Below are 12133 nucleotides of genomic sequence, written 5' to 3'. Positions count from 1 at the left end.
AAGGCCCATAGTGAGAGGCCACGTTTCCGAGCCATAAATCATCACAGGTAACACACATTGGTTGTAGACTTTCGTCTTCAGGCACAGAGGTATTTTGGACGAAAAGATGTTGTTGCGTAGTTTCCCGAACGCTGCCCATCCGAGTTGAATTCGACGATTGACCTCCTTCTGGAAATTGGACCTACCTAGCTGAATCGTTTGTCCGAGGTAGACATACTTGTCAACAATCTCAAGAATCGAACTTCCAACCGACACCGGGTAGAGCGCAACATGAACGTTCGACACAAGCTTCGTTTTGTCCATATTCATCCGAAGGCCTACCTGTTGGGAAACTCGATTAAGGTCTTTGAGCATGGTGCCGAGGTCCTCCAGCGATTCTGCCATGACCACAATATCGTCGGCAAACCGAAGGTGAGTGATGTACTCGCCGTTAACGTTTATGCCGTATACTTATCCTTTCCATTGCAGGAGTTTGAAAGCGTCTTCCAATGCCAATGTCTCTCCAACGATGCCGTATTGACTATCGGTATATCGAGGTACTAAAGTGCTTGTACAAAAACGCCACCATGTCAGTCCGAGTAGGTACAGGAGCAAGGTACGAGGGCGATTCCTCTACAGCGAGGCATAAGACAGGGAGATGTTATATCTTCGAAACTGTTCACCGCGGCATTGGGGGACGCTTTCAAACTCCTGGAATGGAAAAGATACGGCATAAAAGTTAACGCAAAACGCAGCATGGGACGTCCACCCACAAGGTGGACCGACGACCTGATAAAGGCGCTGTATGCACGCCGCTACCAACCGTGCGATGTGTAAGTCATTGGGGGAGGCCAATGTTTAACAGTGGACGTCCTGTGGCTGAAATGATGTTGATGATGATGAAGTAATACAATGCAGCTTAGGTACATGATTAGCAAGGATTTTAAAGTGTCTATACCAACAAGGGAAGTCTGGAAAAGGGGACCATAAGATTTTGGTGAGTATACTGACGGCTCCAAGATGGACTCAGGATCGGGAGCGGGAGTCTACTCCAAACGATCCATGTACAGTAAAAGCTTAGGGAGGTTTACAATAGTATTTCAAGCTGAAACCTATGACCTAATCATGTGTGCACTAAGGAATATAGAACAGGTGAATAAAAAGCGCGACAGTCAGGTAGCACTTAAAGCCATTGCGTCAATGAGGGTTGGATCTAGACTCGTTCTGGAGGCAATCTTGGCACTGAATAAACTTGGAAGGCTTGACAGGGTGACCCTAATGTGGGTACCTATCTGGAGATACAGGAATCGAAGGCAATGAGAGTGCCGACAGTCTAGCGAAACAAGGATCAGAGGCGACACTTATTGGTCCAGAGCCGATAGTGCCCTCTTCTATAAGCACCGCACACATGGCTATGAGGCAATAAGTAGGAGGCATAGAGCTGAATGAGTAAGCTCCAACGGTATGAGCCACTCCAAATTATTCCTAAAGGGAAACTCAGATCATGGGAAAAACTCATATTCTATGGAAACAGAAGGCAAGCTCGCGTGATCACGGGTGCGTTAACAGGACACTACACTACGAACCACATGCTCTACAAGATGGGCTGAACATGCAGAGTCTATGAAATATCTACTGCGCGAATGCGACGCGCTAGCGAGAACAAGGATGGGTCTCCTGGGGTCGGCATAGTCGGCACCAGAAGATTATAGGTCCATCTCACACAAGCACTTGATTAGCTTTATGGATAGGATATTTGCGGATGAGAGGGAATAAAGGTATGGGGGAGCACAAAAGACACCGATTCGACGTGCACTACGCTCATGCGCGGCCCTGAACAAGATAAGATAAATGATCAAAAGAGCTGATAAGCTAATTTACTGGGAGAGACGGAGCAGTGGCTCTACCTCGTTAAACCCCAACCAATTTCAAACCTAATTATAGTCTTGACGACAGACTGTAAACAAACAGATTTTTTTAAAGAAATAATGAGTCAAAGTCAAGGTCAAAGGTCAAGGTCACGCCGCCGACGCCGCCGCCGCCAAAGTCAAAAAGTCGGCGCGCCGCCGCCGGCTAGTTCTATATCGGCGCCCACCTCTACTAACGCCCCACCTCGAGTGAAATATATTATTCAGTTCATTTTTATCACTTGTCCTGCTATGTTGCACTGCTAAAATACTTCATTCGTTATTACATTACATGGACACTGAATAATTAACAATAATTTTTCGTCTTCAGTTTCCCTTCAAATAAGCTACACAAAGTTTTTTTTTGTTTGATCAATGCCATTATCGTAAGTGTCAATGAGCTATCGCAATAAACGTCTCTACAGTTTGTCCGATACTCTTAGGAACAGGTTCTGCCGAGACGTTGCCAAGCCAAAACGTATGATAAATGGCCAATAAAAGGAAGCTAATTCCATAACATTGCATCATGGTGGACCAGGCATCATCAAGATCGTGTTCAGGTGTATTCATTTGTTGCAGAAGTCTAGTTATAGTTGCAAGTAGTTACAAGTAACTAATGTTTATTTGCAACTAGCTTTCCGCCCGCGGCTTCGCCCGCGTGGAATTTTGTCTGTCACAGAAAAACTTTATCGCGTGCGTCCCTGTTTCAAAAACCGGGATAAAAACTATCCTATGTTCTTTCCCGGGACTCAAACTATCTCTATGCCAAATTTCATCAAAATCGGTTGCGAGGTTTAAGCGGGAAAGCGTAACAGACAGACAGACAGACAGACAGAGTTACTTTCGCATTTATAATATTAGTTGGGATTGGGATTTCTCTTCTCCGGTTTTTTTAAAACTCGTGGTTAAAATTAACAAATTCATTAAAAGACTGGGTTACAATCTCAGGTTAATTCAGGTTAATTTTTTTTTTTTTTTTTCATTTTTCTAGCTTCCGTTTTAAGCTTTCAAGTTTTTTGTAGCGTAAAAATATTTTTTTTCCAGGTTAACTAAAAATTCAAGCAACAACGAAGGGAAATGGGTGTAACGTGTGAAATATTTACTAAAATGAAATTGAGTTTCGGAAAATCTCAGTTTCCTCGTAAACTTGTAAAATAAATCAGTGACGGTGTAAAACACGGTTCGGAAGGGCAATTGTTACCGTTTATGGTCTATAAAATATCTGGCGCGTTTACTTACTTCGCTTCGACATGGCACTAGCTTTTTTACAGCACTCGAGTGAATTGTGAGTTCTCTACTTTACACAAATCCTGTTTTTAAGATGACATAAATCATTGTACCAAGTACCGCCCATTGATTTATTCAACACAAACAGCCTTGACATAGAAACAAAGCTTGGTGAAGGAAGCTGTAACTCTTCCGCAGATACTGACTCATTGTTTGGATTGATAGGCAAATGGAATACATTTCCACAAAAATAACTGCGTCCCGCCCGATGTTAATTTGTAGTCATTTACGCAATTTAAGAGTTGTTTTGATCGACGTTTTAATTTAACTTAACAAACTGTAAATTTTAATTATATCATCGACCATTATCGCAATCTATTTAATGCAACAAATAACGAACAAAATGTAATCAGGCAATTTCAACAGAGGCGTTGTTGATCCCGCCCAAGCCGTTTGGGCGGGCGGAATTATCGCCCATATCGAAATTGGGCATAATATTATTATAATGGTCTACACAGCGCCGGCCCAATTTTATGGCGGTCGCTTGCACAACGAGTATAAGTTTGGCTTACCGCGCTAGGCTAAATTCGGAACTCAATTGACTTTCGTAAGTCGATGAATGAATTGCCGGCAACGGCAAACGTCTCGCGCAGTTTCCTTTGCAGGCCGCTGACTGACGCCCGGTGATAACCTGCGCACACGCACGCACAGATTTCGTTGGTTGAAACCACATTGAAACGTTAACCAAACAGGCCGGTAATAACTCCCAACAAAATTATTAAATGGGTTTATAGTCGATACAATGGTAATGAACGGTGGACTGCCATAAAAATTACATTGTTATCGATAAACACATTAAATCGATATCTAGATGCGTGGGTGTAAGACTGGATTAATAACATTGTGTGTGTTTCTACGAGGCATTTATATGAGCGAAAATTTAGATTACATGTTTAAATATCTCATGGTACGTTCGAGTAATAGTAATTGCTCACACCTTAGAGCGCATGCTGAAGCGTGAACCATAGCTGGCTGATGACGTAAAAGGATGTTTTCAGCGGGCGGCAACAGCGGCCGTCTGTTTATCGTCGGGGCACAGTTAGATCTACATCCAGTCTATGCCTATGCTCAACTGCAGCTGTAAAAACACTCACAATCACCACTTCCACTATCCGCAATCGAAGTGCTACATTTCAAATGATACATCTTTCGCTATGCGACCTAAAACTCCTACAGTTCTCTTGCGCTAAACTAGGATTTGAAATTTTAGATACGTAAATTCTCACGTAAACTTTTTTATCAATTATGCGACCGGAATGCTAGCAACTGCCAGCATCGATGAGCACACAATTAATCTAAATAAAAGTCAATTGCGTAATAAAAAAGCTCTTACGTAGTGTTATGGGACAGGAGACATTTTTAGCCGAACATTATAAACATTTCCACACTTACGAATAGTATTTTCGTCCAAAATACTTTACCATCCACACCGCGATTTCATATTCCACCACTTATCATTTAAATATACTTTTACATCGTCATCTTCCAAGTTTAAATTCTACACGTAAAATCGTTTTATTTTAGGCAATAAATGACTCAGAATAGGGTAGGTACGATAATAATTATCAATTCCGTACTTATAATAAATAAGCAATAAGATAACGTGAAAGGGTATAGAGAGATAGTATACTGAATAAACATCACCTAAAACATTGTTACTTTAATGAACAGTTTTAATAATATCGTAAAGTAAAATGCTGTATCTCCAAGCGTGACGTGCATGCCTCACAAATCTACTCGTCTTCTCGGAGTCGGACATTTTGATCGCGCTTGTTAGTATGAAATTAAGAAAACAATAACCCAGGCGGAAATCGGGTACAATGACCGGACATTTCTAATTTAGGCTGATTTTATACTATTCTTCAAATGTTTAGGCACAAAGCAAATAATTTTATCAAACACATTTTTAGACACTGACGCAAATCTAAGCATAAATCAAACGGACTTGTGAGGAATTTTTATGAAAGAAAATTCGATTCTTTTTAACAGCAACATTATACAGGGTGTTTTCTGAAGATATACGTCATCATTATTCACGTATTTCTGATATTCGGTTTGGCCGAAGCTTCGGCTGGTTTTTGGCCGAAAACGAAAATATGGCCGAATGTCCATTTTTTGGCCGAAAATGGCCGAAAACGAAAACGAAAACGAATATTCGGTCGGTCACTAGAATTAATATACAAAACTGTAGGTATACTCGTACAGTAGAATCCCGATTATCCGGATCAATTAAAACCAGGGGTGTTCCGGATAATCGAAAATCCGGATAATCGAATTCAAAGTAAAATCAAACAATAATGAAGTTTTTACAATAGAAAGAGTTTTCAATACATTATTTAGAGTCAAAAATCAAAATTTTAGAACATTGGATGAATCCATTTCTTTTAACAATGAACTAAGACGAAGTCCGGACCGTGTTACGGTGGCGGCGCCTTCCGTTTTTATGGGTCCAGACCCTAAATCGGTAATTAGAAACCGTGAAGAATGAGTCCGGATAATCGGATGTCCGGATAATCGAAGTCCGGATAATCGAGATTCTACTGTATGTGTGAAATATAAACATTGTCAATTGAAAATTAAAAGGTGCTTACGAAACTTATATTCGGTAATTAAACAAGCCCTTTTGCAATAAAATATTCGCTAGAATTAAAAAAAGTGCTATTATATTGTATGGATTTTTTACTTTTTATGCAAACATTTCAGATAATGTTTTTTAAATAAACATCAATTAAATGTTGTCCAGGTCTATTTTGCTTTGGACTTGCACAGACTTAATGATGTATCTTTTGATAATCCTTTGATTAAAGCAGTTTTACTTGTTTAGGTAACAGAACGTCAACTATAATAAGTGCTTACCCTGAGTTATTTGCGGAATTTCTCCAACCAGCCGTAACAGTTACGCCACACCAAGTTATGTTATCCTTTCGTAAATAAATACATATACTATTCTACGGTAATACAAGATAAGGATATAGTCATCCTACTGGTCATTAAATCAGATTTCAGTCAATATGTACAATAAGTAGTGCGGTTTCCATAAGATGTGATAATATTTTTCAAAAAAATTACACTGAGTTACTGAAATTAATAGTGATGAATTTACGAGTAGTTCATCATGACGTCATAAATGCGTTGTTATTATCTATAAACTGTTTATTTAATACTCTAAAATTACATAAATATTCAAACTTATCGAACTTGGCGAAACTTGAACATGGCCCTTACAAAAGAGTTCAACGCGTCAGTACGCCGTAGCGCCTACGCGGATGCGTTAACAATGGCAATAAGTAGGTATATTGTATTGAAACTTGCGAAACATTATATGCCTACACATAATAATATACAGATTAAATCAGTGCTTTAACTTACAAAGTTTATTCAAATTATTTCAAAACTACAAAGTGTATTTCGATTTTCTGTAGCACAATAACTGATGCAATATACCTTAAGTAGCAAGTGCAGGGCACATTAATTAAAGTTAATAATTATCTTTGTACAATGTTTAAACAAAAACGAGGAAGCTTAGTAATAAAGAAAGTTAAATTGTGCCGTTGACTTTGTGATCACAGTTGATATTGTACCTAGTATTCATTTTTATTGAATTTCTGTTATTTCAATGAGATACAATTTTGTAAATAATATGTATAAATTTTATAATAACTACGCCGATTAACTAGCCCAAACAAAGAACTTGTATTATAGCGACAAATTTTGAGTAATGGAAAACATATTTAGTATGAATTCAGGCAATGCACAAGTGCTCATTACATTGTCATCGGCGTGATTCGAACCCGCAAATTGAAAGCCTTTTCAAGATCGACTTCGATTGTATAGGTGCATCCACATAACTGCAAATTGCTTGACCACACCTAGCCTAGCTAGACTAAATTTAAAAACTTCCGCGTATTGATTGATTAAGACATTACATCGGCATTGCTACGTAACAGCAATTTAACGCTGATCTAATCAAACTCGCATCTTGAAATATAGAGTAGTAGTAAATAACCATTTAGGTACTTAGGCGTACCTCCTTGCTTAACTGGCCTAGTGGTTCATGGTCTGGACTAGTTATGAAACAAACTCAGGGTTTGTCACCGGTTTCTGATAAAGTTTCAGATACTTAACGAGTTATTCAGATACGTATGCTATTTAACAAATAAAGGTTGCGCGTTAATGGGGATTTAACCTGCCCGATGTTTTTATATTTTCGCCGGTAAATTAGATTAGATGTAGATAGAGATGGATTCATTTCTGTTAGAATAAACTATTCACAAACATTACAAGAAAAACTTCCCACCTTCTAGCTGTTGACGGCAAAACAAGCTTGTTCTTACTTCATACCGACAATGCTTACGATGACTTTAGCTGGTTCACCGTAGCTTCCGGAGCTTACACCTTACCTTACCTTGTATCAACTTGAAAACAGCGGGGAAGGAAAACAGCGTACACTAACATGTGTAGGATATTATGTATGAAGTAATTACTAAATTGCGTTCTAAGAGATAAACGGAAATAAAATAAAACGTGAGAATTTAATTCGTAGACTGGAAATGTTAACCTAAAAGTTTTAGACAATCTGCTCCGGTCAATGAAGAAATTCAGAAGCAGGACGTCACAAAATAAAATTGCTAGTTCAGTTTATTTACCTCAAAGTTGAACATTTAACTTATATTACGACTTGCTTCCAGTTTAGTGTAGTGCGTCCTAAAATTGGTACTTAATGTAGGTTAGTATGTGGAAATAGCAACACAAGAATAACCGTCTATGGTATCAGACAGTTTTATTTTTGCAAGATTATAAAATAACTCAGAGATTGTAAGATTGTGTCTTAAGAAATAACCGACATTTTGGTTGCTATTCATGGGCACGTTTTAAAATAATGTCGGTGGTTACCTAATAAAACTAAGGATCAAGAGAAATATCGCACAAGTCAAGGCGATGCAATTGAATGAAAGTATATGTCTGAGCATAACCTTTAATCAACAATGAAGGATAGATTGGTAGCTAGAAGTAGCGATAGGCTAGACAAACCAGCGCTACAGCGGGAGTGTTTTCAAATTCCTGAGGTGCTATGAATGATTCGAGTAGGAATATTTGCACCAGCGCGGAGGTAGACAGACACGGATTGCCATTGAAATAACATTTATAACCTTTGAAATGACCTTTCAAGGTTCAACTTTCGGTATCACTATGATATCCCATCTGCAAGATTTATTGTTCTTTACATTACTTTTAAGGATCGTAAATTTCATCATACTCGCGTGTCCAATACTTAGTTATCATTCTCAGTGCTCCATAGTATTGTTATTTAACCGATAGCAACTCACCGCTCCCAGCTTCAACTTCACCTTGAATGGCGGAAGCGTAAAACCGCGGCAGTCATTACCACTTTCAGACCAGAAAGAATGCATTAAGTACCTACATGTGAACTAGCCAAACATGTTTAATTTAACGTCATTAATTTTGGGCATGCATTAAATATGCCGGAGGTAATTTGGAACCTCTACCTACAGCTAGTGTTTTATTCAACATCGCCTAGATTGACGTCGTCATCGCAAGTGAGGGACTTTAATTGTAGTTGAAAATTTCAAAACTATACTTATATAATAAATCCGTAGAGGTCAATTCTGTACATGAAAAATATCTCTATCAGGGGGTGATTAGTGATCGATACTGATGCCAAAAATGCAATTAGTAAAATTTTTGTCTGTCTGTCTGTCTGTATGTTCCTTATAGAAACAAAAACTACTCGACGGATTTTAACGAAACTTGGTACAATTATTCTTCATACTCCTGGGCAGGTACTTAGGAATTCCCACGGGAACGGGAATTAGCGGGAAAATCCTTTTGTATGAAAAATCTAAACCGCGTAAGATAGATGAAGGGGGTAAAACGGGATCCACGCGTACGAAGTCGCGGGCGGTCGCTAGTAGGTAATAAAGTCATTATTGAAATCTATCAAAGGATCATATTAGCATGTCTCCATTATTGCAATTAAATGGCTTCTTTTGTCTGAATCATAAGATTTAAATGACATTTAAAGATAAATTTGACATTATGCGGAATTAAAATAAAATGTTCTATAACTGAGGTCACGACTGAGTTCCGTACCTCTAGTAGGAAAAACTTTCGAGTTCGTTTCGTTGCGTATTCAAAGTGTCATCGAAAAATTTTGTATGAAAAATTAAACAGCGCCCCCTAGGGCGGCTATAATATAGGGGGCGCTGTTTAATTTTTCATACAAAATTTTTCGATGACACTTTGAATACGCAACGAAACGAACTCGAAAGTTTTTCCTACTAGAGGTACAGAATACTGAAGTTCATAATTTTGTTAAGGCCAAAGTATTATTAACTAAACGAGATAAAATGACAAAGCAAAGGTCGGATTTGCCATTACGATTTACGACACGCACATCGATTTCCGAAAGTGGAGTAGGCAGTTAGGTTTCCCATTTGCTCTGGTTGCGACAATATTCTACGCCAGCCAACTAAAGTTACCCGACAAGGCAACTTTACTAGAGTACTTACGGCAATTTCTCAATCACTAGGTATCGTAAAATTATACGAGCAGTGTTAAGTAATTATTTAAACGAATGGTTGACCAAAATGATTGCTTTACATTCGTTGCTGGAACACGTTATTTGCTAATTGTAGGCCAGCATATTTCAATGTTTTTATGAGTAGATTGCCAACAAACTGAATTTGGGCAGAATAAGACTGCTTGGCGCCAAAACTGTCAGAACTACTCATATGGTCATAATGACACCTAACCCAAAGAGTAACGCGAGAACTCTCACATTATCCCTAGACCAAATTCAAGTCATTGGCTCGTAATCATCTCACTGACATTGACCCCATGCGGGTATCGAACCCGCAACAGCACTATTGTGGCTGACAAAATATGTTAGTACCAGCAAATCGGTACTAAAGTTAAAACATTAATCACTTGTAGTTTATGGAAAAAAGAAACTTAAATTAATCGGTTACATCCATTAATTTACATGCGTTAACAACCAGAATAGTTAATTATCACGTTAGTTCTTTTAAATGACGATTAATTATTGGCGCATCCGAATACTGGTTATTACCTAATACATAATGAGTTTAAGTATTTAATACATAATAACGATCGCGTGTGATTTTTTATTACATTACTCAAACCTACTTACATAGTGACTCAATTCGAAAACGAAATACATAACCTATTTAATTAATCCACTGAGGAATTGTTTTTAAATTGAAGATTTACTACTTACTTAGTGCAATTATAGTAATTACTACTTACTTAAATATTAATAAATACTTACTATAGGGTAAACTTTTTACTTTAAAATAATTTATGAATTAAATTTTTCGTAATAAGTACTCGTATATTCATGTTCACGTAACTAAGTAGTCAATTTAACAATGAGTAAGTACCTACTAAAAAGGTGGAGTCTGAACCGATAGTATCCGCCGCGGGCGTGCTTGGTAATCGAGTTTAATAATGAACTGCATGATAGTACGGGCAAGGTCCACGAGTCTCGAAAGTACCTATGCCGGATCGTTGCGTGGCCGCCCGACATTCCGCCTACCAAATCGAGCTTAACGTTTTCATAAGAAAAACAAACGTCCAGTAATCGCACGTGTAAAATTAATTACTGTGATAAATACAACTCATTGCTGTAATGTTGAACCGATTACGCAATAACCATTATCAAATAAAGCACAGACAATAATTTTGTCTTCTTTCCCATTTTATAAAACTGTCCCCTATTAGCATTACTTGAGGTTGAGGTTTACCTACATCAAATTTTTAGTTTTAATTAACTTACTGTTTTTGTTTCAGTTATGTACGCTGTGCGCAGTCACAGTCTACGCTCAATATGACTCGCCTATCCCACCAAGACTACAAATACCCGGAGCTATCCCAGTCGGCGGTCCCGTCAGAGGAGGGTTTAGACAGGGAAGGCTGAACAGTGCGCCAGTCGCAGGGCCTCTGCCGCGAGCGCGCAGGCCGGGCCACGCGAGACCCTCTTTCAAATCCGTGGACGCGTCGCCCCCGCGGCCCAACCTCCAATCCATTGAGGAGCCCGCTAAGCCAGTTACCGAGGAACCAGAAGATGATTACGAAATCAACACACCCACTGCTTTCTCACCCAACTTGTTCTCGACACCGACGCCCCAAAACGATTTCTTCGACATCACCACGACTTCCCAACCGAAACCACCGATAGTGTTCAACGTATCGCCATTCCAACAGCAGTCTACGCCATCAGTGCCGAAACTGGAGCCCATCAAACCTACTCAGTACCGGCCACTTCTCCCTCCGCAGTCTTTCAATCCAATTAGAAACGAACCCAAACCGCAGCCTGTGAGACTACAGCCGCTGTCGAGCAGGCCTCAGCGGCCAGCGTTCCGTCCCGAGCCGAAACCATTTGTTGAGGAAGATGAGGCCCCGATCCAACCCGTCAGGCAGTACTCGCGGCCGCAGGAGCCCATCGCCAGCCGCGTGCCAGTGAAGCATGCACCCCCACAGAAATACACTCCATCCCACAACCGAGAAAAGAAGCCGGTCGCACAAATTATCCGCAAATACAGAGAAGAGAACGAGGACGGCAGTATTACCTGGGGTTTCGAAAATGACGACGGCTCCTTCAAAGAGGAAACTATTGGTGTTGATTGCATTACTCGAGGCAAATACGGATATGTAGACCCCGACGGTCTTAAACGGGAGTACAACTATGAGACAGGTATTGCATGTGACAAAACTAAAGAGGATCAAGAAGAGAAAGGTTTTATCGATTACCAAGAAAACAAAGCAGTGCTGCCCAATGGCATCACAATTGATCTCGCTGCCATGGGAAAGAAGTCTAGGAGGCCATTCCGATCACCTGTAAATTAGTTTAAGTTTATGGTATTTATTTTAGGGAAATTTAATTATAAGAAGAACACTTACATTGTCTTGTCATAATATAA

At 39.3% G+C, this 12133-nt stretch overlaps 1 protein-coding gene across 3 annotated transcripts in view; it reads right to left on the bottom strand.

Annotated features, from left to right (window-relative positions):
* Mrtf (Myocardin-related transcription factor) overlaps positions 1-12133 on the bottom strand; it is a 56913-nt gene that overhangs the window by 24199 nt on the left and 20581 nt on the right. The gene's annotated exons all lie outside the window — the stretch shown is intronic.

Source organism: Ostrinia furnacalis, unplaced genomic scaffold, assembly GCF_004193835.3.
Source record: "Ostrinia furnacalis isolate ACB-3 unplaced genomic scaffold, ASM419383v2 OfSCF0322, whole genome shotgun sequence".
NCBI lineage: Eukaryota > Metazoa > Arthropoda > Insecta > Lepidoptera > Crambidae > Ostrinia > Ostrinia furnacalis.
This window is presented reverse-complemented; position numbering and strand designations above follow the sequence as displayed.